Source organism: Ictidomys tridecemlineatus, chromosome 11 (genome assembly GCF_052094955.1).
Source record: "Ictidomys tridecemlineatus isolate mIctTri1 chromosome 11, mIctTri1.hap1, whole genome shotgun sequence".
Classification (NCBI taxonomy): domain Eukaryota; kingdom Metazoa; phylum Chordata; class Mammalia; order Rodentia; family Sciuridae; genus Ictidomys; species Ictidomys tridecemlineatus.
In genome coordinates, this window is record NC_135487.1 from 46,090,784 (window position 1) to 46,117,454 (window position 26,671).

Consider the following 26,671-nt stretch of genomic DNA (forward strand, 5'->3'; position numbering starts at 1 on the left):
TGTTTTAATATTGAGAATCATTCAGAATCTGAGAGGACTGCACATACAAGAGAAGGATTTAAGGTTGAAGTAAAATGATTAAAAGCTCTTGCAATCATGTGCATGATTATTATGTATTATAGAAATGAGGCATACATGGTAAATAATTTATAACAACAAAATAATAGCTATTGCATGTAATCTTTCTGCCCCAGCATTCCTGGAGTCAGCTGAAGAAAGAAGTTCTAGGAAGAGGATCCAGGGGAGCTGAGGCAAGAGGAAGTGGTTTCTTCCTGTTACTTTGCTCCTTATGGGTGGAATTGATGCCTCTTTCACTCATCTGCTTAGCAGGTCTGATCTGCTGTACTGAAGCTGAATCCAAGACTTGAGTGCATGTGTCATCTCACTTTTTAGGAAGAATCACATAAAATCCTCATATGACAATGTCCTGGAGAAGGGGATTCCGGTTTCAATGAGCAAGTACTATAGTGTATATTAACATGCCTCCGAATCTCCTGGAAGGCTTGTTAAAACACAGACTGACCATGCAGAGTTTCTGACTCAGCAAGTCTGGGGAGGGTTCAGGTTTAATGTTTAAATAAGTTCCCACAAGATACTGATACTGGTGGTCTGGTAATCTCACTTTGAAATTCCCCAGTGTAGAGTTTAATTAAGATGACAGGCTCTAACGTTAGACACACTGGACTCCTATCCCAACTATTTCAGTTACATGACTCAGAAAATGACTTTATCCCTCTCAATGTCAGTGTCCTCTGCCATAAAATGGCCCAACTAAAAACATTATTGCATGGACTCAATCAGAAACATGCATTCAAATTTCTCATCACCATGTATTTTGTAAAACTTTGCTAATTTTTAACGGTTTCTTTATCTTCCCCTACAAAACCTTTCCTATGAGCTATTTTAGGCAGCTAGCAGCTGGAGAGGAAGGAAGGACAAATACTAGCAAGCACCAAGGTTTAGTAACAAATATGATTTATATTTAGGTCATGCTGAGTAATCAGATTTCATTGCATTTTGGTGATGTGCAGTCTGCTTTAGAATCATCTGAGAGATAGGCCAAATATAGAATACATATATAATACTTGTATATATTATATTTATGTCATCAGAAATGCATATATTATCAGAAATTTTATTCAACATGTTTCAGGAATGCTCTGAAGTTTGAATTTTTAAAAAGTTTTTTTCAGACAATTCTGATGTACCTTTATATGATGTGGCCACTGGATTGCCTTCTTGCTATCTGGCTTCTAAGGCAGTGTTCTCATCTTTAGTTGTACAACAGAACTACCTGGGGAGCTTTCAGAAATCTTGTTGGCCAGGCTACCCTCCAGATCAACTACATCAGAATCTCTGTGTGTTGGGTCCTGACAACAGCTTTTTATTTTGTTTTTGAATAAAGCCCTTTAGTTACTACATGCAGCTGAATTTGAGAATCATTGTTCTAAGGAGAGGAGAAATTTTAGTGGATGAAGGTGAATTGGCAAAATGTAAATTTTAAATATAGAACATTGTTGTATTAGGCAAACCTGATTTTGGAACCAGAGATCTTCAGGGAGGATTGAAAAGACATTAGTAGCTTATGAGTGTATTAGACATTCATAGATAGGGAAAGGACACAGAAAGATTAGCCCTTAAATTGTATCTTTGAATTTTTTGTTGGGACAGCTTTTAGCTCCTCTAAATTAGACATTGTTTCATGTTTGTTAGTTATACTTTCTTTATAATGAAATAGAAGCAAACTTCAATTTTTTTTTTTTTGGCCTGGAAAGGGCCAGATATTGAAGTCTTCCCTTATCCATGAGGTATATTCTAAGACCCCCAGTGGGGGATAGTACAGAACCCAATATATATTATGTTTTGTCCTACATATACATACTAATGGTAAAGTTTAACTTATATATTGGGCATAGAAATAGACTAACAAAGTATTAAAGTAGGGAAATTATAATAAACATATAATAAAAGTTGTAGAAGTGTAGTCTCTTTTTTTCAAGATATCTTATTGTACAGTATCAATTGTGTTTGAGGGTAACAGAAACTGCAGAAAATGAAACTGGGTAAGGGGAAGTTTTTGTATTGTGCTAAGAATTTTCATATGTACTGTAATTAGAGCCTAAAAATATCATTAATGTTAAATAAATATTATCTTCCTCACTTTGCAGAGAAAACAAATTCCATTATCCAGCATGAGGGTAACTTTCCCCTAGTACCCAAGTATATGTGATGATAACCAGGCCCCACATGTTCAACTGCACAGTGATAGCTTCTTTAAAAATGACCTTAATTTTTATTCCTGAAATCCTTCTTAAATATTTGCAAAATGTTTCTCAATGAGATGAGGTTAAAACCGAATGTTAATAGAAGAGATAAGAGGGTGCATTCTCCACCAGAGACAGGAAATCAAGTCTCTTTTCTGTCCCCAGGAAGAGATTAAGAAGCATCAGCACAAATGTCCTTTGGTAGCTGGGCTCACTGTAAGTCTGAGAAAGAAATAGTTCTGAAAAGAATATAGCTTTTATTAAATTGATTTGCTTACTTCCTTAGATATTTGATTGCCCTCAAAGTTTTCCATCATCTCCTCACCATTTACAATATTGGACATAAAAGTAAAACATTTTATTGAACAATAAAAATGCTCTAATAAAATAAAGGTGGTAAATCCTTCCAAGTGGCAGCACAGAAGTCCTTCCATGCAAGCCAAGAGAATGGGCCTGAGTCAGGAAATGCAATCCTAGCTAAGGGCTAATACTTAGTTTTATTTGTAACAAACAAAACAAATACTAAACCCTTGCATATTTAGATCTACAGAAGAGACACAAAATGCTGTCTATGAGGGATGATTCAAGGCCCTGGCATGTACAAAATAGGCCACGATATTTCCACTTATGCATGTCCTGCCTCGACACTGAACATTTAAAGCCATCTCAAGTCACTTTGGTGGAGGGATTTATGGTTTTGGAAGGCAACTTGATTAAATGAGCCTCTGCAAATATGCTTGGTGTATACTTACCTGTCATAGACAATGGAACTGTTTTAAGAGGGTTTCCAGATTCATCCCAGTCTCCTTGACATTTTCCTTTAATAATACAGCTTGAAAAATAAGATGTTTAGCTAAGGCTGCTAATTCTTTGAAACTCTAATCATTTAAGCTGTCTAGTCTTGTTCAGGGTAATTATTTCTATCCATTATCCATCATGCTAAGAAATGACAGCTCAGGGACAAGGAGACTTTCCAAGCAAATGCTTTAAGACAGTGTTTTAGTTTGCCGGCACTAGCCAATGTTAATTAAATTATGTAAACAATGACTCATGGTATAAATACAGTATGGAGAAGCTCAAAAGAAAACAGTTCAGTAACTTTAAAACTATTTGTTCTTCAAGACAAAATAAAAGGTGGGCTTTCTTGTTTTGCCTTTGTGTTTATATTCCTGAAACTTTGGTGGTTGTCAAAGTGCTTCATCTCAGATTTGTGGGCGAAGAGAGTGGACATTTCTTTATTCTGCACTGGAGACACATTTTTTAAAGAGAGAGAAATAAGCTCTTTTAAAAGTCACAGGACCATGAGTCAAGTCCCTAGTCATTTTCTCTAAGTGGGAAACAAACCCCAATAAATGGAATTCTCACTATTATTAGTATAACCATCAATATATAGCTAATGCACATTGTTGTTGAGTGTAATAATATTTCTTTAGCATCATTCTTTTTGATGAGTATCTGAAAAGTTCACGAAGGTTAACATTTTTTTTTTGAAATTTTTATCCTGTCATATGGATAACAATGTCAGAACCAGGGGCATATATTAAAATGGATAGTCACCATGCTTTACCCATTAATCACCTTCCCTACTTTGAGGGGAAAATATCTGAAAGATCACTCATGTCCTTTTATGTATTATAAAGCCAACAGCATATCAGCCATCTAGAAATTTAAAAATCTGCAGGGCTGAATTAAAGCCTAGAAGGAGAAAGAAGTTGCTGGGTCACTCTTGCCTTCCATGGATTTCCCTTTTCCTTTTTCATGCATGGTGGAGCCATAGGGAAAATTAATGTCCACAAACATACCTTCACCATGTCAACATACCCTCCTAATTTAGGGGAGTCAGGTAAAGTAACTTGAAGTTCCTTGAGGTTGGAGACCATGTCTCATTAAGGTTTGTATGGCCCACAGAGCTTAAAGGGGTGCTTCGTAGGGCCTTAGTGGTACAGCTCGTGTAGCAGCTGTTGTAGTCTGAGGAGATAAAAGATCACCATAGGACCCAAGCATGTTCATAAAGGAGAGGAGACTATGTGCAAGAGCCTATTATTTGAGCAACTGATAAACCTGGAAAAAATATATTCTAAAGCAGGAAAAAAAAAACAGGATTTGAGGGTTTGAGAGTAAATTCAATCTTTCTCTGCCCCCCTTTTTTTTTCTATTCAGATCCTTATCAATTGGATGAGGTCACTCACCTTGGGGAGGGCCATCTGCTTTACTCAGTCTACAAATTCTATTGTTAATCTCTGTTGGAAACACCATCATTGAACACACCACAAATAATGTTAGCCAGCTATCTGGGCATCCTGTGCCCTAGGCAAGTTGACACATAAACTTAACCATCAAACATGGTGTTGGAGAGGAGGAGTGAGTATTTTACATTTATTGTTCATTTTTTCCATTGATCCAAACCCCCATCAATTCCTAAATGAATTTTAGCTTTCTGTAACTCTGATAAAAATGGGCAAGTAATAAGTAAACACAGGCTCATGGTTTCAGAGGTCTCCATCTATAGAGAGCAGACTCCATTACTCTGGGTTCAAGGTGAAGCTGAACATCATGGAGGAAGAGTGTGGCAGAGGAAAGCAGCTCACATAATGATCAGAAGCAGAGATTGATCTCCACTTGCCAGATACAAATATATATCCTAAAGCCATGCCCCCAGTGTCTTACTTCCCCCAGCCACACCCCATCTGTCTTCACTTACCACTCATTAATCCTATTAGGTGATAAATTTACTGATTGGGTTAAGGCTCTTGTGTCTCACATGTGAGCTTTTTGGAACACCTCACATCCAAACCATAGCAACAGGAGTAGCTATATTAATTTCACATGGAGCAGAATGACGACCAAGGAAAGTTATCTGGGATAAAGAGGGATATTCTTTAATGATCAAGGAGTCCATCCTCTAAAAAGACCTAATCCTTGACATTCATGCACCTAAAACAGAGCCTCAAAAACCGATAGAACTGCAAGAAGAAGAAAAAATATAGCTGAATCCTCTATTTAAGATGATGACTTAAACATCTCTATCAGAAACAAACAGATTCATCAGGCAGAAACTCAGTAAGGACATAATTGAACTTAGCAACACCATCAATCAACTGGGTGTAATTGACATCTATGGAATACATCATCTAGGAAGAGCAAAACTCATTTTATTCTCAGGATTGCATGGAATATTCACTAAGGCCATATGCTGGGTTGTAGAACACACCTAAACACATTAAAAGAAATAGAATCTATGCAAAAATATATACTGAAAGCACAGTGGAATTAAACTAGAATTAAGTAACAGGAAAATAGCTATACTACCCCCCCCAAAAAAACCCACTTGGCAATCAAACAATACATTTTAAAATAACTCATTGATCAAAGAAGAAATTTCATAATATTTTTCACTAAATGAAAATAAAAACAGAACTTATCAAAAAAATTGTGGAATGTAGCAAAAAACAATTATTAGAAGGAAATGTATAGTATTTAATGCATATATATTGATCTAAAATCAGTTGTTTTCATTGCAGGAAACTGGAAACAGAAGAACAAATTAAATCTTAAGTAAGAAAAATAAATCATAAAATTAGAGCAGGATTAAATGAAATTGAAAACAGGAAATCAATAGATAAAACTATTGGATCCAAAGTTGTTCTTTGAAAAGACACATAAAACTGATAAGCTGTTATCCAGGATTAGTAAGCAAAAAAAAAAAAAAAAAAGAGAGAGTTAACATTAATTACTAATATCATTTCTATAGATCTCTCACTCATTGAAAAATAATAAAAACTCTGAACAACTATAGGCCCATAAATTTAATAAACTAGATGAAAGAGATCAATTCCTAAAAAAACCCACAAATCTGTCAAAATTCTCACAGGAAGAGATAATGCATATATTCTAAATTGTAATTGATTCAATGATTAATAATCTTCCATACTAGAAAATATGAGGGTCAGATGATTTTGCTGGTGAATTCTACCCCAAAGTAAAATTACCAATTTTGTACTATTTTAAAAGATTGAATTTTTCAATCTTTTAAAATAGTTAGGGAATGTTTCCTAACTAATTTCTGAGGCAATCATTACTCTAATACCAAAGCCAGATAAAGATATTTTAAGAAATATAGACCAATATCTCCTATGAACATAAATGAAAAACCATCGATATTGAAAATTGAATCCATAAACTCAACTAAACAATTGTGCACCACCTAGTTATGTATGACTGATTCAATATTCAAAAATCAATTAATGTATCAACTAAACAATTGTGCACTACCTAGTTATGTATGGTGATTCAATATTCAAAAATCAATTAATGTAATCCATCACATCAGCAGGGTTAAGAAGAAATATCACATGGTCATATCAATAGATGCAGAAAAAGTATTTGGCAAAATTCAACACCAATTCATAATAAAAAGAAAACTAACTAGGAATAGAGGGAAACTTCTTCAACTTGATAAAGAATATCTACAAAAAACAGACATTTAACATCATACACAAAAGTAGAAGCTTAAATATTTCCCTCTAAGATCAGAAACAAGGCAAGTGTGTTTCCTCTCACCACTGAGTTTCAATATCATACTGGAGTTCTTAGCTATGCAATGAGACAAGAAAAAGAAATAAAAGGCAAATAGTTTAGGGGAGAATAAATGAAAAATTGCTTCTTACAAAGATGAAATGATCATCTATGTAGAAAATCCAAAAGAACTGACAAAAGAACTAGAATTAATAAGGAGTTGTAGCAGAGTTGCAGGATATAAAGTCAATGCAAAAAGTCTTTCACTTTCTTATGCAAATGAACAATGATAAATATTCCATTTACATTGGCATCTTGAAAAATGAAATATTTAGGCATAAATTTAACAATGTATGTACCAAATCTTTATGAAGAAAACTACAAAACGCCAATGAAAGAAACCACTTAAGAGCTAAGCAAATGGAAAAATATTCCATATTCAATGATGGCAATAGTCAATTTTGGCAGAACATCAGTTCTTCTCAATTTGGTTATAGATTCAATGTAATCTAAATCAAGTTTTCAGAAAGTTATTTTGTGGAAAGCAAAAACTTGAATTTTAAACTTATTTGGAGAGGAAACAGACCCAGGATAGCTAATGCAATATTGAAAGAGGAGAATGAAGATGGAGGACTGACACTACTCAACTTTAAGACTTACTACAAATTACAGTCATCAAAAGAGGATGGTACTGATAAACGCTTAGACAAATAAATCAATAGAAGAATAGAGAGCCCAAAAATGGATCCATAAAAGGTTTGACAAAAGGAAAACACAATATAAAACAGGTAAATTTTTCAACAAAATGTGCTAGAACAACTGGACATCACGTGCAAAAGACAGGCTAGCCACAGACCCTACACCTTTCATAAAAATTAACTCCAGGTGGATCTCAGACCTAAAGTAAAATGAAAAACTATGCAACTCTTAGAAGATAACAAAGGAGAAAATCTAGAAGACTTTGAATTTTTTAGCAAGATGATCTTTGGGCTTTTTACATGCAACACTACCATAGTTTGCTTTTGGTTCCTCTCAAAAGCATATGCTGGAAACTTAATTCCCTAGGCAATAGTGGAAACAAGTGGGATCTTTAAGAGGTGATTAAGCTGTGAGGATTTTGCCTTCATGAATGGATTAATGTTGTTATCATAAGAGTGGGTTCATTATAGCAGGAAGGATTCCTTTTAAAGGCAAGTCTAAGCCACCTCTTCTCTTTCTGTCATGTTACAATGTAGCAAGAAGATCCTCTCCAGAGGCCAGAACCTTGATCTCACACATCCCATCCTCCAAACTGTAAGAGATAAGTTTCGATGCTTTTAGAATTCCTTAGTCTCTGGTATTCTGTTATAGCAGCACAAATAGACAAAGACAAATTCTGAAGTCATGATCCACTAAAAGAAAGAATAGTAAACTGGCTTTCATATGAATAGGTTATTTTTCCACAAATGATATTGTCAGGAAAACAAAAAGACATGCATCAATCTGAGAGAACATATTTGGAAAATACATATCAGATAAGGGACTGTTATCGAAAATGAACAAAGATTTAAAACTCAATAATCACACAACCTGATTAAAAGATGGTTCAAAAAACCTTAACAAACACATCAGTGAATAAGTTATACAGACAGACAATGGGCACATTAAAAGATGCTTAACATTGCCTGTCATTAGGAAATGTGAATTTAAACAATAATGATCCCAATACACATCAACTAGAACGGCTGAAATTTAGAATGGTGACAACATCAAATTCTGGGAAGGATACAGAGCAAAAGGAATGTTCTCTCATTCATTGCTAGCAAAAAGGTAAGCCATGGAAGAAAGCATAGCAGGTTTAAAAAATAAGAAAACATATTTTGCCTATACAGCCCTATACTTGAATTCCTTGGTTTTTGCCAAAGAATTTAACAGTTTATGCTCACTTAAAAACAGGTGCATAGTTGTTTACAGCAGAATTATTTTTACTTAACATTTTTTTTTTAAATTTTGGGAGGTACTGGGAATTGAACTCAGTGACACTCAACAGATGAGTCACATCCTCAACCCTATTTTGTATTTCATTAAGAGACAGGGTCTCACTGAATTGCTTAGCATCTCACTTTTGCTGAGGCTGGCTTTGAACTCATGATCCTCCTGCCTCAGCCTCATAAGCCACTGGGATTACAGGCGTGTGCCACTGTGCCTGGCACCAGAATTATTTTTAATTGTCAAAACTTGAAGTCACTGAGATATACTCCAGCAGGTGAACAAATACTCGTATATATAGATAATGTAATATTATTGTTTGATGACAAAAAGAAATAAACTATCAAACCCTGAAAAGACATAAAGGAAACTTAAATATTTATTATTATATCAAAGAAACCAATCTGAAAACATTACTTAATGTTTGATTCCAACTGAATGACATTTTGGAAAAGGCAAAACTATGGAATAGTAAAAAATTTAGCAGTTGCCTGGGGATAGGGGCAGGGAGGCAGAAATCAGAGAATTTTTAGGGCAGCAAAAATATTCTGTATGATATTATAATTGTGGCTACATGTTATTAAAAACTTGTCTAAATTTCTGGAATGTACAAGACCAAGCATAAATCCTACTGGAAACTATGGACTCTGGGTGATAATGATACAGCAATGTAGGTTCATCAATTTCAGGGAATGTACCATTCTGGTAGGGGATAATGATAATGAGGAATGTACCATTCTGGTAGAGGATATTGACAATGATGAGGCTGTGCCTGTGGAGGCAGGGGCTATATGAGAAATCTATGCATTGTTCTCTCAATTTCTCTGAAAATCTAAAACGACTTTACAAAATAAAGCCTGTAAAAATAATGTATGCAGTTTATTTGCATGTATTTTTTATAAGATACACTTATAAGCAACACAAACTATAGTGAGTTCTTAAATATATTTGAGACTCAGTTTCCTTACTTACAATATGAGCATAATAGTATGGATCTCAAGAGGCTGATAATACCAATCTATTCATCTAACTAGAACTCATCAGATATAAAGTCTGCTCCTTAGAGGAAGACCACTAAATGGTTCTGTCATATAATTAACAGTCATAGAAATTGTAGTTTTAAAAGTGGCAGAATTCTATAGTTACTTGTATTTGTCTCCTGTTGATTGTAAAATAATCTTCTTCTATAAATCAAACAACCAACTAGATGCAAGTTAAAATCAATGATCTCATATTACTGTATTTTAATTATTCTACCATATCAACAAGGAATGCACTGGTGCTCCCCTTGTGCCAACATTTAATTGACTACTCATTTAAGTAATAAATTTATTTAGCACCTTTCACAAACCACAAGGAATTAAAAACTAGGCATATAGGGTCATTTAAATTTCTTCTATCTCTGGCTCTTTGCCACTACTGTATAGAACCCACACAAGATTCTAAAATGCTATTCCAACTCCAAATCTAAAACATACATGCTATTCTTTTTCTTTATTAGTAAGATAGAATACAGATCCCAATAAGCCAGCCAAAAAATTTTTGAATGTCAGATAAAAACTTATTGAGTTTTTAAGCTGACTTCCTTACTCTGTTAGTTGGGCTAACAAAGATAAAATCCACCAAGAGTATAGGTATAGCCCAGGACCTTGGGAAAGGTACAGCAGTGATGAAGACCGCTCAGTTCACTGTCTAAATAATCCAAAAGTGTCTGATCTCTTTGGGAACCTACGGATCACTTAGTCCTAGGTGCTCCAAACGTGGAAAGGGAGCAGTGGGAAACAGGAAGGGAACTGGCAGGACTCTCAGCCTTCTTTTTTCTTGAAGAATAGCTTCAACATTTTTGGGGGGGGCATTACAGTATGAATTCATTGAAGAAGAAAGTGTTGTTCCTTGCCAAAAATTTTGAATCATGATCTAGTATAATCGCTTCATTTTCTGGTTGCAGAATGACACCCAAAGAGTGACTTTGTGCAAATTTACATAGCTAGTTAATTGCATTGTTGTGATCAGCATTCAAGTTTATGGTCTTTCAGTTTGCTATTTCTTACCAAAAAAAAAAAAAAAATATATATATATATATATATATACACATATAAAAGTTTGCTTATTTTTTTATTTTATTTGTTTTCCTACTTTGTTCAAAGTCATGTGCTAGGTGACAGGGAAATGTCTAATGCAAAAATCAGATCACTAAAGCAATTATTATGATGCAGTATTGTGCTTCTTGGTGATATGCAAAGTCACCACGGTGAGGGAGAAGATTGTGCTCCATGAATGGCAAGCAGATTGGCGTAGCAGGAAAGCAGGCTACAAGGGAGGGAATCTGCTAGAGTTCAGATCTGGAATGTCTCCCAAAGGCTCATGAATTACAGGCTTGGTTCCCATATTTGCACTACTGGGAGGTGGTGGAACTTTTAAGAGGTTTGAGGTCAGTGGAGAAGTGCCCTTTGATGGGACATTGTGATTCTCGGTCTCTGTGTCTTTCTCTTTTTGATTCCTGGTTGCCACAGGTGAATGGTTTCCTTGGCCACTTGCTACTTCCATAATGCATTGTATTAACCCAGTCCAAAAGCAATCAGGCCGGCCTGGATTGAAATCTCCAAAGATGTTTGGAATTTTGTTTCAGGAATGCCAAGCTGACAGAGTCATGTGAGAGAAGAGACCTGGGAGGTAAACAGATGCCAGATCACAGAGGTCTAGAGTATCTCAGTCCAAAAAAGCTGAGGATGGAGTCACAGATAACCACTTCTGTGTCCTGCTGTCCCTCTGGTCTCTATAGTGATGGATGGCCAGACTTTCTTCCCTCACCTGATCTAACCACTTGCACCCTAATGAAGACACAATATTCCAATCCATTTCTAACTAATTGCCTGCAACATTGTCTCTGCTCTGTCATTCTTAAGGGGAATTTCTCCAGCTAACATCTTATGACAATTAATAAATTAAGGAAAGAAGATTAGAAAATATGTGTACAAGATATTGGTTTTTATTAATGTTTTCTTTGCTCAATCTGTAAAAATACTCCAACAATGAGAAAAAACAATCTGTCCTGTTTCTGTTTCAGGTCTTGTCCTGTAGATGGTTTATAATCTGAGCATGGGTTCAGATCTGTAGTAGAGACACTGGGAATGAAGGAAACATTTTGAATCAGAGCTCTGATTTGACACTGCTTTAAGTATACAAAAAATGAAAATAAAAGCAAAAACTCAGGTAATAAGGATGAAGGCATTGATTGAATCAGAAGTGAAAGCTTCTCATAACAAAATGTACCTTATATTAGTAATATCCCTGCTCCCCCTGGGAAAACATGCATGCACATCTACACCAACAAGCAGCACCATAGTGTCAGAGGCCATCAAGATGAATTGCAAATTTTGTTTGTTTTTATGTTATTTCTGTCTTAACATAATTCTGGAACACTATATGTCTCCAGGAGAGTGAACTTTGGAGAGTCAACATACCTGGGTTTAAATTTCAACATTTTTTCTTGCTAACAAGGTATTCAGAGACCAGTTATGCAACCCTTTTAACTTCAGTGTTCACATCTATAAAATATAATAATAATAATAATAATAATAATAATAATAATAATAATAAGTACTTTCTTTTCTGTGAAGCAAATTTAATTGAGTTAATTTGGAATATATAACTTTTATTTGGGTTTTTATTTGAATCTATGGTACACATCAGAAGACATGGGGTTAAGATTCAAATACACATCTTTAGGGACTTGTAGCTAAAAACTGGCCACAACTAATCCTTCCATAGCACTGATTTAACTGAAACATTAAACCTGGCAGGTAGGAGGAGGCAATTGAAAGACTACTAGGAGGGTTATAGTTATTAAAGGTAAAGTGTTGTAATTCAAGTAAGAACTCCATGACTTGGGTTAACATCAGAGGCAAGAGATGGATATATTATAGAATCTGAATCATTTGCTTTTAAAAAAAAGCAATTAGCTGTTCACTGCCACATAAACCTTAGGTAATTATAGTCCCCAGAATTCTGAAAAATTAAAATAAACATCATTAAAAAATGAGGAAAGTAATGAAAGCTATTTGTATGGTTCCTAAAGTGCTTTTCCACAGATTGGTCTACCAGGACTGTCAAGAACATATCTTGAGTCTTGTTAATGTGATCATTTATCATTGAAACCTCATTACTACTCTAGCTAATTGAAACCATTTAAATTAAGCAATAGAAAAATTTAAGGTAGATATGGGGCTTGAGACTTGTCTACTAAGTGATGTTCAAAATAACTCACCAGGACCCTTGTTCCCTTATGATCACAGAATCTTTATTTGAAGGGACGGTGTTAGCTAGCTTAGTCTCTAAGGAAGCTGTGCTGTAAAATGTCACTTGGTGTGCTTTTCCAGAATTTTCTTGAATAATTTTGCAGACAAAATCTCACTAATTCATAAGAAAGCCTTTGTGAGTTCTAGTTATTAGAAAGATTTTTCCATATTTATATGAAATCTCTTTCTTTTGCACATATATTTTTTTTAATCTCCAATTCTGGTTCTGGATTACAAAACACTCCCTCTTCTGTGCAAAAGCTTTTCAGCCATGAAGACATTTCTCCTGCCTTCCTTGAATCTTCTCAACTCCAAGATAAACATTGCAGTTTCCTTAAATGTATTCCATGATAAACTCCTAACTTTCCTCTTCTTAATGTGATTCAGTTTGTCAGTGTTTTTCTATAAAATGACCAGGTATCATGGAACATAATTTTTTTTTTTCAGTACCAGGGTTTGAATCCAGGTGCGCTTAACCACTGAGCCACATCCCCAGCACTTTTTAATATTTTATTTAGAGACAGAGTCTCACTGAGTTGCTTAGGGCCTTACTAAGTTGGTGAGAGGGGCTTTTAACTTACAATCCTCCTGGCTCTGTCTCCCAAGCTGCTGGGATTACAGACAGGCCTGAGCTACCAGGCCAGGCTGGACCAGGTTTGGAACATATTTTTGATGTATGAACTCATCTGTATACATTTTTTTTCAATTTTTTTTTCCTTGAGTTCTTATATTGACTTTTTGGATTTACATATTTGTGGGTGGATAAAAACCCAGCAATTGGATAGATGAACAATTATTTCATAAATCTTAGATAAATCCCCTTTTAAAACCAATATAGAATTCTGAGTTAACAACCTATGAACAAGAAGATAAACATATAAACAAATGTCAACATTAAAATAAATAAATTAGGATAGCTTGGATTAATTTAGTGTGCTTAATTTTTGAATATTAAGCCAACTTTGATATATGCCATTTGAGCATGGTGTACAATTTTTGTTTGTTTGTTTTAATTAGTTACACATGACATGGTGTACAGTTTTTAATAGTCTGCTTATTTCTGTTGGATAGTTAAAGATTTTGTGTTTATATTCATGTGGGGTATTTCACTGTAGTTTCATTTGATACACTGCCTTTGTCTGATTTGGTACACTGGGGAAAATTTGCCTCATAAGACAAATTGAGCACTCCCTCCTCTACAATTTTATAAAAGAAATTGTGTAGAATTGGAGTTAATTCTTCTTTAAAGGTTTGAGAAGAAACTAACAAATCCATTTCCAAGCCTGGAAATTTCCTTTTTGAGAATTTTAAAATTATGACTACATTTTCTTAATGGTTGAAGGGCTATCAAGTTATCTATTTTTTTGTACAACTGTTTTTTTTTCTTTTTATATATACATGACAGTAGAGTGTATTTTGGCATCTACATACATAGAGTATAACTTATTCTAATTAGGATCCAATTCTTGTGGTTGTATGTGATATGCAACTTCACTGGTCTGTACATTCATATATGAACATAGGAAAATTATGTCCAATTCATTCCACTGTCTTTCCCATTCCTCTCCCCCACTCCCTTCTCTTCATTTGCCTTTATCTAATCCACTGACCTTCTATTCTCCACCCTCCCTTGTGTGTTAGCATCTGCATATTGAAGAGAACATTTAGCTTTTGTTTTTGGGGGGAATTGGCTTATTTCATTTAGCATGATAGTCTCCAGATCCATCCATTTATGAGAAAAAGTTATAAAGTCATTCTTTTTTATGGTCAGTAATATTACACTGTGTATAGACCACATTTTCTTTATCTATTCATCTGTTGAAGGACACCTAGGTTGGTTCTGCAGCTTAGCTATTGTGAGTTGAGCTGCTATAAATATTGATTTGGCTGCATCACTGTAGTATGCTGATTTTAAGTCCTTTGACTATATACCAAGGAGTGGTATAACCAGGTCAAATGGTGGTGCCATTCAAAGTTTCTTTGAGGACTCTATATACTGCTCTCCATAGCTGTGGCACCAATTTGAAGTCCCACCAGCAGTGTGTGAATGTACCCTTTTCCCCATATCCTTTTCAACTTTTATTGTTGCTTGTATTCTTGATCATTGTTATTCTGCCTGGAGTGGGTTGAAATCACAGTAGAGTTTTAATTTGCTTTTTCCTAATTGCTAGATTTGTTGAACCTTTCTTTCATATTTTTTTGACCATTCATGATTCTTCTGTGAAGTGCCTGTTTAATTTTTTAGCCCATATTTGTTTTAAAAGGGCATTTATCTAATACTTGTGAAATAATTGTTCATCTTTCTAACTGCTGGATGAAATCTTATTGACAAGAACAGAATGTTCTGTATGTTTCAAAATAGTTCCTTTTCCTCTCCCCTACCAGAAGCATTAAGAGATTTTCCTCTTATATTCATTGTGAGAATCTGGTCAAGCTCCAGGGGTAAAACTCAGAAAAGTGTGAGGGCCCTAAAGGACAAGAACCCTGGAATTTTGTATCATTCAGACTTACCCATGCTGAGCTTTCAGCCATTTGTTAGTTTGGGTTCAATTTTTCCTGTCTTGGCACTGGTTCCCACGGAGGCTTGTGCTCATGGGGTTCTGCTGCAGCATACCACAATTCTCATGTTTTTCCATTGCTTATTCCAGTTGGAGGGTAGTGTTTCCCTGTGGCCAAAATTCTGATAGGAAAAAGTCAGCCCCAATCTTTACCTTGCACTATATTCATAAATTAGCTCAAAATGGATTGTAAGTCGAAATATTAGAGTTAAAATTGTAAATCTTCAGAGAGAACATTCATGACTCTGGGGCAGGCAAATTTCCTGAGGTAGAACACAAAAAGTACAAATTATACTCTTTTGGATAAGAGGGGCAAGGGACTTGAAACCTGCATGTGTATGTGTGTGTGTGTGTGTGTGTGTGTGTGTGTGTGTGTGTGTGTGTGTATGAGAGAGAGAGAGAGAGAGGGAGAGAGAGAGATATATAGATATCAAGGTAGTATTAATCAGAAGATTTAATCGATAAACTGAGATTAAATACTCAATGTACATATATTTTAAAAATATCATTTTGGTGAAGGTTTAGGTCTGATTTAAGGACTGATCATCAGAAAAACTAGGACATAAAAACTATGAACTCTGGGCTGGGGTTGTGGCTCAGTGGTAGAGTGCTTGCTTAGCACGTGTGAGGCCCTGGATTTGATCCTCAGCACCACATAAAAATAAATAAATAAAATAAAGATTTTTTTTAAAAGATAGTGCTGTAAAAAAACAACAACAACAACAACAACAAAAAACTATGAACTCCTTGAAAAAGTTTTAATATGTGCAATATAGAAAATGTAATTTTAATGCAAGTGACTGAAGTGAACAATAATTGTATGATTCTATAAGTATTGACTATTCACTTAACACTTTTTAAAACTATGCATTTTAGGAGAATGCATATAGAGGGAAACAGAATAGGAGAACAGGTTGTAAAAGACATAACATGTAATCTTTGATGGTGGGAAGTCAGTGAACATGTCTCAAGTTGAAAAAAGTAAAGAAAAATAATATAAACATGTTATTAGAAATAAGAAGCTAAATATCAGAGTAACAAAACCACTAGACAACTTGAAAGTTAGGAGGGGAGTAAATCTAAGGTGTGTATGGTGTGGGCGTGATGTGGAAGTCCAAAGAGAAATGAAGCATGGGTTTTCTGCTTTTAAAACATTAGTAATATTTATCTTTAGATGCAGTGAACAGGTCTTGCTTTGGTTAAAGCAAAATTACACACACACACACACACATACACATATACATATATGGAAAGGAAGTGGGATAGGGAAAGAGGAAAAAAAAAAGAGAGAAAACATGGTAGTAAATTCTTTCATTGTGGGCTGGGGATGTGGCTCAAGAGGTAGCGCGCTCGCCTGGCATGCGTGCGGCCCGGGTTCGATCCTCAGCACCACATACAAACGAAGATGTTGTGTCCGCCGAGAACTAAGAAAAAATAAACAAATGTTAAAATTCTTTCTCTCTGTCCCCCTCTCTCTCTCACTCTCTCTTTAAAAAAAAAAAAAATCTTTCATTGTGCAGATAATGAATGTAACCTTGCAGGATAAATGAACTAAAACTAGCTGAATGTTATTGTAAAGGGTATTTATTGCTTGGAACAAAATTTGTTATGACAACATCTTAGAGTTGTAAAAGAATCTCAAATGATTTAAGCAAAAATGAAGATATTTCTCAGATGATTTCTTGTGTGTCAGTATTGAAAATTAAGACATTAAAGTGCAAGATGCAGATACAGAAAGTAATCACAATGGCTAATATCTATTTGACACTAACTATACGCCAGGCAATTGTCTTAAAAATTTATTTTTTAAAAATTAAATACCCACTTAGCCCTATGGGGTAGTAACTGTAATTATCACCATTTTATAAGTGATGAAACTTGTCCAAGGTCACAACTATTAAGACAGTGCTAGGATTCAATCCCAGGCAGTCTGATACTCTGTGAGTATCAAGTGGAACAAAGCCATATTTCTGATATAATTTATTATTATGCATAATACATTAGAATGTGTATAATTCAGTATGTGAATATGTCAAATACAAAAAGTAAACATTTTGTTATTTCATCTCTATCATTAAGACTTTATATATATATACAGTTAAGTTAAAAACATTTTGGTTGGTGGAGGGCAGGGAATCTTTTTTTTAATTAATTTATTTTAATTAGGTATATATGACAGCAGAATGCATTTTGATTCATTGTACACAATTGCAGCACAACTTTACATTTCTATGGAAGTACACAATGTAGCGTCACACCATATGTGCAATCATACATGTACCTAGGGTACTGAGGTCTGTCTCATTCCACCATTTTTCCTACAGCCATACCCCTCCCTACTCCTCCCTCCCCTTTGCTCCATCAAAGTTCTTCCATTTTTCCCATGCTCTTATCATTATGGATTAACATCCACTTATCAGAGAGAACATTCAGCCTTTGTTTTTTGGGGGACTGGCTTACTTCACTTAGCATGATATTCTCCAACTCTACTCATTTACCTGCAAATGCCATAATTTTATTCTCTTTTAATGCTGAGTAATATTCCATTGTGTATATATACCACAATTTCTTTATCCATTCATCTATTGAAGGGCATCTAGTTTGCTTCCACAGTTTAGCTATTTTGAATTGAGCTGTTATAAACATTGATGTGGCTGCATCACTGTAGTATGCTGATTTTAAGTCCTTTGAGTATAGACTGAGGAGTGGGATAACTGGGTCAGATAGTGGTTCCATTCTAAGTTTTCTAAGGAATCTCCATACTGCTTTCCAGATTGTTTGCACCAATTTTCAGTCCCACCAGCAAGAATGAATGTGCCTTTTCCCCCACTTCCTGGCCAACATTTATTGTTGTCTGTATCATTGATGACTGCCATTCTGATTGGAGTGAAATGAAATCTTAGAGTTGTTTTGATTTGCATTTCTCCAATTACTAGAGATATTGAGCATTTTTTCATATATTTATTGATCAAATGTCTATCTTCTTCTGAGTAGTGTCTGTTCTGCTCCTTAGCCCATTTATTGATTGGGTTGTTTGTCTTTTGGGTGTTAATTTTTTAGAGTTCTTTGTATCCTGGAGATTAGTGCTCTATCTGATGTGCATGTGGCAAAAATTTGCTCCCAAAATGTAGGCTCTGTCTTCACCTCATTGATTGTTTCTTTTGCTGAAGAGAAGCTTTTTAGTTTGAATCCATCCCATTGATTTTATTTCTTGTGTTTTAGGAGTCTTATTAAGGAAGTCAGGACCTAATCTGACATGATAAAGATTTGGGTCTACTTTTTCTTCTATTAGGTGCAGGGTCTCTGGTTTAATTCCTAGGTCCTTGATTCACTTTGAGTTGAATTTTGGGTAATAATAAAATCCATGGACTGTGCAAAGAATCTTATTATTAGGAAAATCAGACAATTTGCATTCATCATTGCTACATTTTATAGCAAATTTGTCAATTTAGGAAACTTTTCCTGACCAACATCCTAAGATATTCATTTCCTCTTATGTGCTTTCACAGCAACCCATACATTTTCTTTATGACAACTTAATATAATTAAACTTAAAAATTTCACTGTAAATTTCCATAATTATAAGTTTTGCAAAGGTAGTTGCCCTATCACTGATTTGTTTCCTAGCATCAATAACAGGGGTGTCATATAACATGAACTTAACTTTTGCTTAATAAATGAATAAAACTATCCAATATGTGAATATGTGAATATATTAACATTTTAGAAAGTTGTGAGGTATTTAAGTCATTTCTCTTCTTTATTTGTAAACATGCATTAAAAATAATGCCTAAATGCATGTATGTCTTTTACATTTATCGGATAGTTTTAGTCACCTTTTTCACCACTATGACTAAAAGACCAGACTAGAACAACTGTAGGAGGGGGAAGGTTTATTTAGGGCTCACAGTTTCAGGTCTCGGTCCATAGACAGCAGCCTCCATTCCTTGGGGCTCAAGGTCAGACTAAACATCATGGCAGAAGAGTGTGGTAAAGGGAAGCAGCTTACATGGTGATCAGAAAGCAGAGAGAGAGATTCCACTGGCCAGATATAAATATAGATCCCAAAGCCAAACCCTAATTCCCACTTCCTCCAGCCACACCCTACCACTTCAGTGGGATTAATTCACTGATTGGGTTAAGACTCTTACAACCCAATCATTTCTCCTCTGAACTTTTTTGCACTTTCTTACATGTGAGTTTTTTTGGGACATCTCACATCCAAACCTTAACACTGATTTATTTCCTTAGGACCAATATCTACGCATAAAATTTTAAGGTAAATGTCATTTACTGTAAATTTATAACTCAGCCACATTGTATGCATTCACCAAAGGCAATGTAAGTTATTTAAATGGATAAACTCAATTCTCAATGGCTTAACAAGAGGAAAATTTATTTCTAACTCAGATGAAGTTCAATTGGTGTGGATTCCATAGTGGAAGTCCATACAGTCAATTGGCAGACCCAGACTGATGGAATCTGTCAACTTCTCTCTGTGGATTCCAAAGTCTCTCCTCACTTCCAAATCCAGCCAACAATTACAGGAGGCAGAGAATGGAGGTATACATGTGTGCAGGGGGTGGGCAGTGGGGAACAGGAATGTGATGGGGCTGGACTGAAGGTAGCATTACACCACTTCAGCCACACATCATTATCCAGAATTGTTTCAAATGACAATTCCTATGTTCAAATGAAGAAAACGTGCCTAGCTGTGTACATACCTGCTCTCTGTCAGTGTAAGAGTGCCCATTCTGCGCTTTATCATAACAGAATATAAGCAAGCTTTTTAACCTTTGCCAGTCTGAGAGGGTAAAAGGTCTTATTTCAATTTCTGTTTTTAAAAAGCTCTAGTGAAAATGAACATATTTTATATGTGTTCTTGGTCTTTGAATATCTTCTTTTCTAATTGCCTGCATTTACTCTATTGGGCAGTCTTTATTTGTAACCTCTTAACATGTGCTTCATACCTGTGTTTGAACTCAGAATTAAGTTAGCCTGATTCAACTCCTATTCCTGCTATCACCATTATGACTCAATAGAAATTAAATGCTTATTTGCAAGCCGTGTATCCATAAGTATTGCTGTCTGACAGCTCAAATTCTACTAGCAAATTTACACAAAACTATAGATCTTGTCCTTTACTGAGTGACCCACAGAAAGGACTGCAAACCTGAATCTTCAGAGTATCAGAGTCAATCCAGAAAATCCCCAATCAATCAATAAGTTCAAAGATAAGTCCAAGAGAGGTATGAAAATAAGGGAGGAGGTCAAGGCTAAGGATGTTAATGGAAAGGGAAGGAGTTCAGAAGAGACATGAGCAGAGTCTTGGACTATAACAAGTGGAACTGACTTGGCTTTGGTTTATTTTTATTGGCAAAATAACATTTAGTTTATGAATTTAATTATATTCACACTTTTAAAATTATATATTATATAAAATAATAGCATAATTAAAATACATAACTTTTCCCATGCTTACATTTTATGAAATTATTTTATTAGGATTTTTGACATGCACATTTGACCTAAATATCTTCATAATTACAGGACCCATTTTTCTCTTTTACAGATTTTTCTTTAAATAAACACACTTTAATACTCCAAGCACCTCCCCTCTCCAACATTTTTATATCAATTCTGGTTTTTCAGTTTTCCATACTATTCTTGGTTTATCAGTTTTGCATACTATTTCTAGTATTTTTAGTGCTAAACATATATTAAAATTCTAAACTAACATTTGCCTTTCTCTCCTTTATTTATAAGTTATGTTATGTTTGGGTGCATATAAAAGAAAAACTAAAGTAGCAATAGTTTAAACAACATGAGTTTATCTATCACATAAAATCAATTCAGAAATGGGAATTATAGGGAGGGCTGAAATGAAAATTCATAGTTATTATTAGTACCCAGAACATATCCACTATTTGCTCTATCTTTCTGAGGTGTAATTTCCACCTTTAAAATCAGTTTATTATGGAATTTGAGCTATTTAACTTACATTTCATGAAGGAGGAGGAGGAAGGCCTAACTGAATCATATCCACTTAAGATAACATTAGAGATATCTCAACCAATATTTATTTCTTGTTGACAAGAATATTCACTAATAAAAATACCTCATTGCAAGAGGCAACTGAGAAATATGAAACTTTAGTCACATTGTCAAATCTCAAAATATTTTACTTAATAAAGCAAAAAAAAAAAAAAAAGGATATACTAGTAGGTAACTAGTAGGCTTTGCAGCCTGTCCTCCCAAAGAAGATGAGGGGCTCAAGATTATCATCAACTAAAAGTTCTTTAGTTTCTTCTCCCATTTATATGTTATGACTAGTATCTTTTTTTTTTTTTTTTGGTACTAGGGATTGAACCCAGGGATACTTAACCACTGAGCCACATCCCCAGCCCTTTTTAATATTTTATTTAGAGACAGGATCTCACTGAGTGATTTAGGGCCTTGCTAAGTTGCCAAGTTGGCTTTGAACTTGAGATCCTTATGCTCAGCCTTCCAAGCTGCTGGGATTTTACAGACATGTGCCACCGCACCTGGCTTTTGCCTTGTTTTTAATTCCTCTTTTTTTCTTAGTCTTCTTTTCTTGTTTCTTATGCTCAATTCTTATTTAGATTTATGGTGTCTCTTTTACCTTCTAACTAAAATCCCCTTGCTGAAATATAGCTTTCAGAAGTTCTCTAAATGAGGGTATGTAGAAGTCAAACATTTTTAGGCTAATTTCTGAATATCTTTATTTCACTCCTAGTCTCAAATGATTGTTTACTTGGTACTAGGAGAAGAATACATTTTCTCCAGATTTATGTGTTGAACCCCTAGTCCTCAGTAAGACTGTATTCGTTATAGTGCTTTTGTAATAATAGTTCATTTCCTGTGCTGAATTAGGAGATACTCTAGAAAAACAAGGTCAAAAGCAGGAGGTTCTGACCCATAGGGCTGGTATCTTCAAATGCAAAGGAAAAGGCACCGGGGAAGCACTCATATAGAGGATAGCCCGTGTGAGGGTCCAATGAGAAGGTGGCCCTCTGCAAGCCATGGAGGATTTCCTCAGGGAAAATTAAACCTGTGAACACCTTGATCTGGGATTTTCATCCTCCAGAACTGTGATAGTCAGTCTCTGTTGTTTGAAGTGTGTGGCTGGGTATTTTGTTATGGCAGTCCCAGAGGATTACTACAGTTCTGGATAGAAATCTGTATTTGTGTTATTTGTCCTTACCACTTAATCTGCTACTGTCTAGCATCTGCTACTGTTACTAATAGGAAATATTGTTGTTATTGTACGGACAGTCTGCCTTTATTCTTTGGTAGACCTTGTTTCTTCTTTTTTTACTTGATGAAAAGTGTACTCCCATACATTCATGTATTTCTTAAGTGATTAAAAACTTTCAGCCATTATTCATCTATGACTTTTCCATGATTTCTTTATTTCCTTTTTCTGGAATTCTCAATTAACTAGTGTGCATTGTAACGCCTCTTTCTTCCCATATTTTTTTTACATTTTTAATATTTTGGATAGCTTCTAAGATAATTTTTTAATAAATATAAATTACTCTGTCTTTTATTTTTAGATTTTAATTTTGTTGGCTTTATCCAAGTGCGGTTGTTTCATTGATTTATTCTTGACTTGGCTCAATTTTTGTTAAAATGTAGTTTTTAATTGTAGAATAGTTTTTGATTACAGAAAATTCACCAAGATGTATTCTTAAGTCAATTTCTCCCAATGGGGGAAAAAAATCTGTCCCTCCTAATATATTTGAACATAATGAAATATTTGCTGTGTCTTCATTTTCAATTTATTTTATTATGTTCAGATGCTTGGGTTAGAAATCTTTCCACATACCTAATCTGTTGATTCCTTCCTATGGTAGACATATTTCCTCATCTTTATCATTTTTATAAAACTGAAACTATTTTTGTAAAGGGAATTGTCTTGCATATTTTTCCCAGTTATAATTTAACTAAAGAATGTAGAAATGTAGCTACAGGATGGATTCCTGCTTTTTTCTAATTGGTCATATGGGTTTTCTAAATTTTACACTCCCTGCCCCCATTATTTCTCAGATGGGATTTTGCCTAGTATGAATTGTGTGATGTAAGACTTTTTAGCCTGTATTTTGCACAGATTTGGAGTTCTGAAAATTAATGGATGGTTCTTTTTTCACTCACAGGTCAAAACAGGTGATGAGTCTTCAGGATACCTGGACAAGTAAGTGGACATGTTCTAGATATAAGTATACATGTGGGACAATCCATTACTTGCACATAGCAGGGAACTTCCTTTCAGCTTCATACATTATATCAGTTCCTATAACCTCAAGAAGACATTAAAATACCAGGTCTTAATTTTATGTCCTCAATCTCATCTATATATTTTAAGTTTGTGATTTATAGTTTATTTATGCTTTTTACTTTTGGTACTTAGGAGTTTGAAGATAGTTGAAGGGTGTTGGCCAACCTCTGTCTGCTCAGTTCATTACAGTAACTGGATTTTGAATCTGCTTATTAGTTTAGAGAAAAAGCTCATCAACAGAGAAGTGAAACTTGGAAAATATGATGAAAGAAAAAAAAACAGAATTCATCTGGACCTCATTGTATTCATATTATAAATAAAGATAAATGAAGTTTGATCTAACATTGCAAATTCAGGGCATAAAAAGAAATAGTGTGGTAGCTGATTAACATGTGTCTAAAAAGAGCCTGAGAGGCATAGTGACTAATTTAGCCATTACATTTGAGATACACATTTCTAGACTGTTAATTTAAGAACAATGATGGAGCTTGTATTTTTCAGTGCAGTTCATATGTTGCTCAATAGGTGCTTAGTAAACATTTTTTTTTGAAACATTTAAAGGCAATTGCCTTAAATCATTCCTCATCTTTCACTGCTTTAGAACTTGACTATCTCCTCTACCAGATTTTTTCCTCGTTTTCTTATGTACATACACACTTCATTCTATAGTTCAGTTATCTTCCTGGTTATAGCTTTAGCTCCTCACCCCAAGTAATTCCTGCTTTATCCATCAGCAATGAGATGGCACCCAGCCATTGCTAATAGTTGTAGGTCTAACTTAGAGCTACAAGAATCCTTTCTCCTTTGGTAAATCCTCTAGCCATCCACATTATATTCATCACTCGTACTCAAATATCTAAATTCAATCATGAGGAAATCTTTCTTTTATATTTATATTTAATTAGAAGCACAAAACAATATTCTAATTTCAATGATGTGGGGAGATTAAAGTTCTTTGGAGGCCTTTCCTCGGTATACAAGTGAAACAGTGTAGTTTTGTTAACATCTCAGGTTCAGTTACAAACAAAGAGATTGATCTATTTTAAATAGAATTGACTCAATAATTAAAGGTAGGCAATTAGGACATCATTGAAGAGGGAGGCCTATAAGAATGGCTCTCCCAAACCATATGATTGACATTCCACAAGGACTATCATCTCTGCTACTGTCAGGAAGGTAGTGCCTCAGGAGTCCACTAGTCCATGCTGGTCCCAGGATCCCAATATCCTAATTTGATTCAGGGATCTGAGAACTGCCACACAGACTGTTGAGTCCAAAAACACATTAGTAAACTCTGATCTGGAAGTTAGGAAGCTTCTGCCAGAAATTTTAGCCCTTGTCACAATGCACCTGCTGGTCCCATACCTTGGAATCAGACAGACTTGGATTTGAATACAGGTTCTCTTATATATTAGCTATGTAAATAGTTTTGTATTTATCAGCCTTAGCTTCTTCATTTGTAGAATGTGGATGGTAACAATTCATGGATTTGATATGAAAATGAAAAAGTTTCTGAGCAAAACGTGATACATAATTAATTCAACTACATATTATCTCCTTTCTAATTTGACTCTGCCTTTAGCTCACTCTGTGACCTTGAGTGTGTCAGCCTGCATGTGATTGCATTAATTTTCTTACCTGCAAAATGCAATAGATTTATTCTTTCTCTTGTCACAGGATTATTGTGGGAACCTGGTAAGATGGTATACATATAAAAATACAAAGCTCTTTGGATTGTTAGGTAATATTATTTCTTTTGTAGGCTGATTGAGCTGATGTAATGGATTTGAACAACCAGCTTTGTCTGAGGATATAGTTGAATCCTTTGCAAAATCATTTCCCAACCACTGCGTTTCTTTCACAGACAATATATCAAGTCAGTCAAAATTGTTAATGAATTTATATATGTGGATTTGCATCTAGAAAGACAAATGATAAAATAATAAGATGGTGCTATTTATGAGGAAGGCTTAAGGGTACACAGATTATTCTACCTGTAAAGATGATTTATGATGGGTCTTCAAGCAGGGAAGCAGGCCTGCTTCAAGAAAACTCAATACCTAAATTCTGATGCTTACAAAACCCAAATGAGAGGATAATCAATCACTCCACAAGAGGATTCCTCATCCTTCAGACAGATTTTCTTTTATATAGGGAATATCCCAAATAGAAATCAATTAAGTTTATAAAATTTAATTTGCCCAAAACATTTCAGCAAAAGGAGATCCATCTGTCTAAATGTCTCCTACCCTGAGGATGGTCACCATCTGTTTTCTACGCCTTGTGAGGCAGCAAATAAAAGATTGGATTCTAAATCGTAAGATTCGAGTTGATCTAAGGAAGGAATTCATGTCTATGTTACCTTGTTAGTCATGAGCTCTAATGAGTGAAGGCAAGTTATGAACTTTACTACATGTTTTCAAAACAAAATGGCCTTCTCTGTTTTCTCTAGAAAGATGGATGGAGAGTGCACTTATCTGAAGACTGGGGTGGTTTCGATGACCTTTGGAAAATTGCAGATCCTGAGACACCAAAGCTTTTGGGAGTGCAGATAGTATTGGAAGCTATTTGTGAAAAGCATTAGGAGATATCTTGCCATATGGAATAGATTTCTCAATTTGAGTTGTGTGTAGAAGACAGAGTAAATATAGAGGCAGCGGAGGGCTGGAAGACTTCTCTACAGCAATATGCTTTCTGAAATCCAGGACACTTGTTTTGCCAAATTGGGTAGAAAACCTGGAGAGAATGTACTTTCTTGTAAAGATTTTC

General features: G+C 34.9%; 1 long non-coding RNA gene across 4 annotated transcripts in view; it reads right to left on the reverse strand.

The window, feature by feature from the left end:
- Positions 1-11,720: 11,720 nt before the first annotated feature.
- The window catches only part of LOC144368073 (uncharacterized), a 37,335-nt gene continuing 22,384 nt past the window's right edge, over positions 11,721-26,671 (reverse strand). For 3 of the 4 annotated variants that reach the window (XR_013427824.1, XR_013427825.1, XR_013427822.1), the window contains exons 4-5: positions 15,557-17,027; positions 11,721-11,872 (exon numbers count right to left, since the gene is read on the reverse strand). This is a non-coding gene — a long non-coding RNA (uncharacterized LOC144368073). Of the gene's footprint in view, positions 11,873-12,211; positions 12,296-15,556; positions 17,028-26,671 lie in introns of all 4 variants that reach the window. The other variant, XR_013427823.1, reaches the window with a different exon arrangement.